The sequence below is a fragment of the Micropterus dolomieu genome, linkage group LG01, assembly GCF_021292245.1.
Source record: "Micropterus dolomieu isolate WLL.071019.BEF.003 ecotype Adirondacks linkage group LG01, ASM2129224v1, whole genome shotgun sequence".
Taxonomy (NCBI): Eukaryota; Metazoa; Chordata; class Actinopteri; order Centrarchiformes; family Centrarchidae; genus Micropterus; species Micropterus dolomieu.
In genome coordinates, this window is record NC_060150.1 from 2,201,772 (window position 1) to 2,206,203 (window position 4,432).

A 4,432-nucleotide genomic window follows, 5' to 3' on the forward strand; every position below is an offset into this window, starting at 1 on the left:
CTGGGAAAACTGGCTTTTGAGCAGCTGCAGAAAGGAAACCTGATCTTCTATGAATCAGACCTGACAGAGTGTGGCATCGATATCAGAGCAGCCTCAGTGTACTCAGGAGTGTTCACACAGATCTTTAAAGAGGAGAGAGGGCTGTACCAGGACAAGGTCTTCTGCTTCGTCCATCTGAGCGTTCAGGAGTTTCTGGCTGCTCTTCATGTCCATCTGACCTTCATCAACTCTGGTGTCAATCTGCTGGCAGAAGAACAATCAACCTCCCAGAAGTCTGAAACAAGAAAAGATGAATCTGCAGTGACACAGTTCTACCAGAGTGCAGTGGACCAGGCGTTTTGCAGTCCAAATGGACATCTGGACTTGTTCCTCCGCTTCCTCCTGGGACTTTCACTGCAGACCAATCAGACTCTCCTACGAGGCCTGCTGACACAGACAGGAAGTAGCTCAGCGCACAATCAGGTAGCGGTCGAGTACATCAAGAAGAAGATCGAAGAGATTCCCTCTGCAGAGAAAAGCATCAATCTGTTCCACTGTCTGAATGAACTTAAGGATCGTTCTCTAGTGGAGCAGATCCAACAGTCCCTGAGTTCAGGAAGACTCTCCACAGATAAACTCTCTCCTGCTCAGTGGTCAGCTCTGGTCTTCATCTTATTTTCATCAGAAAGAGATCTGGACGTGTTTGACCTGAAGAAATACTCTGCTTCAGAGGAGGCTCTTCTGAGGCTGCTGCCAGTGGTCAGAGCCTCCAAGAAAGTTCTGTAAGTGAGATTTAATCATCAATAAATACTCTATATATTAAGAGGAGACAAAAATAATGTTTCCATACTGTTGTCTCTCCAGGCTGAGTGGCTGTAACCTCTCAGAGAGAAGCTGTGAAGCTCTGTCCTCAGTTCTCAGCTCCCAGTCCTCCAGTCTGAGAGAGCTGGACCTGAGTAGCAACAACCTGCAGGATTCAGGAGTGAAGCTGCTGTGTGCTGCAGTGGAAAGTCCACATTGTACACTGGAAACTCTCAGGTCAGATGAAGTCAGTTTTATTTCAAGCTCCATTAATTTAAACAGGCTTTCCTTGGGATTTTGTGATCTGTCGTGAAAGGATATAAGATAAAACAGTCCAGAAAATATTTTTCTAATGTTTGTTCCATTTCAGATTTACTTATTGCACAGCATGAAGTATGAACTTCATCTATGTTTTGATATCATGTGACTTTGATTAGTGAATGTTTGTTTATTCCTGTTTTAGTCATCATTAATTGTTACGACTCCAACTTATTTAGAATAAAACAGCAAGGATTTTAATGTGCGCTGATAAGAGATTGTATCCTGTATCACCAGACTCAATATTTAACACTAATGTCATTTATCTTCTCCAGACTGAATGGCTGTAACCTCCCAGAGACAAGTCTTGAAGCTCTGTCCTCAGTCCTCAGCTCCCAGTCCTCTAGTCTGAGAGAGCTGGACCTGAGTAACAATAACCTGCAGGATTCAGGAGTGAAGCTGCTTTGTGGTGGACTGGGAAGTCCACATTGTACACTGGAAACCCTCAGGTCAGATCATGTCAGAATTTGTAATTTCAATTACTTTTCTCTAAATTTAGTGAAAGTCTTAGGATTTTAACTTTTACAGTACAGAAAATCTTCTACAATTCTCCTCCACCTCTCTGATTGCATAACACTGTTCAAGATTGTGTACAGTTCACCACATTTAATAACCCTTGCAATATCCTGTATAGTAAACTTACCAAACTTGATGATTGATTGTGATCTTGCCTCGTCTCATAACAGTGTAGCCAAATGGTTACAATATGGTGAACAATCTACATTTTTTTCAGTTGGTCTACTACTGGGTCCATACAATAAAAAAATGTACAGTCATCACAAACAACAGCAATGAACTTATATTGTCTCTCTTCTCTGCCGCTGAATGGGAGTGGGTGTTTGGGATGGTGACATGGGTCGCTTGGCAAGAGTTTCAGTTTTCAGTATTTAGTAAACTATGAAAAAAAAAAAATACAAAACTATAAAACACACCGGAAAGCCTCTGAGGCACTAGCTCAACACAGCTACCACACATAACCTTTCAAAGCGCCGTGTTTTGCTTGAATTTATGGATTTTTCACATTTGTTTCTTGATTACTGTGATTTACTTTGGACTGCTTCATCTGCTAAGTTAGCCATTTGTTGAAATTAACATCACTAATTTACCTGCTCCACATTACTGGTTGTATCTGGGCCAAAATATCTTTGAGTACATAAGCTGAACAAAACTCAGTAGGCTCTTAAACATTTATATCCCAATGCCATAGTTACTGTTAACTCTCTGGTTTGTTAATTGTATTATTTATTTATTTTAATTTCCTCTTGCATTTGACACATCAAATGAACTGCCATGTGTGTTGTTTTGTATGCGTGTAGGCTGTCGGGCTGTCTGATCACAGAAGAAGGTTGTGCTTCTCTGGCCTCAGCTCTGAGCTCCAACCCCTCCCATGTAAGAGAGCTGGACCTGAGCTACAATCATCCAGGAGACTCGGGAGTGAACTTGTTATCTGCTGGACTGGAGGACCCACACTGGAGACTGGACACTCTCAGGTGTGTAGAGGTTGTATGAACAGCCACAGGAAGCCTTGTTCCTTTGCTCAGAACATTGTTGAACATAACAAGGAGATATTTGTGTATACGGTCTCCAAGGAATAAACACGAAAGTTGTCTGTTGGTAATAACTGATGAAGTTTGGACAAGTCTCTTTGTGTTAAAGGAACTATCATTGTGAGAAATATCCTTTTTTACCCACGATTGAATCAAGTCTCTGGTCTTTCATCTCTGGTCAAGGACATGTTTAGCCTAACTTCGCTCAAAGGCTGGAACAGGTGGAAACTACTAACCCTATCTCTACGAGATCTCTCTATCTCTAAGAGAAAAAATATATCTTCCAGTAACTCCAAATCAGTGCCATTATCTTGGAATAAAATTAACAATTAGCTTAGGGCTGGACGATATGGCTTAAGATGTTATCACGATAAAAGGTTTCATATCTTTCGTTATCAATAATTATCACTAAGTATCCCTAAATTAGCTCATTTTAAATATGCATTGCCTCAAAAACAGATCAATGTAGAGCATTTTTCTTGCACAAGGATTTAATGATTAAAAACAACTGACAAAAACTAAACTGCTGTATTGTCCAACTGGAAATATTATACTAGTTAGGGCTGTACATATCGATTATTTTTCAAGTCGATTAATCTAACGATTATTTTTTCGATTAGTCGATTAATCTAACGACTGATTTTGTTTATTCTAAAGAAAGAAAAGTTGCCTATTACTCGATTAACATACCAATTTATCCAAAATAAATATCAAAAACATGTCTAATCAATAAATCTATATTTTATTCAATCATCCTGATGAAGCACATTAGACTAATGATAATAGCAGCAAATCTTAAAATCAATCAGATTTCCACGTCACTAATGTGTTGTGATAATAACAATAACCGACATTAATTAGGGTACTTTACTTAAAACTTTAAATGTTTCTGACATGGATTCATTTCAATATTAAGTAATGCAGTATGATGATAAAATGTATTTCTGCATCACTGAACACCTGAAAGGACTCACAGACTGTACAGACAGTCACAGATTGTCTGTAATTAGATTCAGCTGTTTTCTCGCTCATACATGGCCGTTAAATAAACAGAAAATATGAAACAGCCGATCGTTACATCACTCGCGTTGTAACATTACGTTACCATGACCGCAGCGGGGCAGAAATTACTTTTAACATGAAGGCAATAAACATTTTAACGGACTACGTGTCCTCGTGCTGATAATGTGCCGTGCTTGTGTGGCGACAGAAAGTAAACACGATTTGCGGTGCTGCCGTCTAGACACAGTGCTGCGGGATAACGTTACTTGCGTTTCACGTGTTCGCAGTTGTGCTGCAGTGAAGCTGTTTCCAGTTCACAGAGCTCACGGAGCAGCACGTTGTTGCGTGTCTGTCTGAAATACTCCAAACTTTAGACGGTCAAAGGCATGGTCTTGTAGCTGGAGCTTGTCCGGGAAAATCCCACACCGGATGCAGCGACGCGCACGTAATCGATTATGTCGATTACGTGCGACGAATCGCCCCAGCCCTAATACTAGTAGTAAACTATTACATGAAATTATAATGACTATAGTAACATTATGTAATAGATTTACAATATAAAAACAGTATTCTATTAAAGTAACATTGTACTTTTTAATTGATGTATACTAATGCACTCATTTGTACTAATTCCTCCTCCATGTTGTGGTTAGTGCCTCTGCATTTGCACCATTCTGGCCTCCTCCTCATAAGAGCAACACGTTCCATTTTGCATCTGTTTTACTAAAGTTATTGTTATAAATATTGTTCAGTAATCTGTTTACTGATCTGACCCCCCCCTTCTC

The 4,432-nt window shown here is 39.8% G+C and overlaps 1 protein-coding gene across 1 annotated transcript in view; it reads left to right on the forward strand.

The window, feature by feature from the left end:
• Positions 1-4,432, forward strand: part of LOC123971228 (NLR family CARD domain-containing protein 3-like) — a 61,419-nt gene that overhangs the window by 15,417 nt on the left and 41,570 nt on the right. The window lies entirely within an intron of this gene.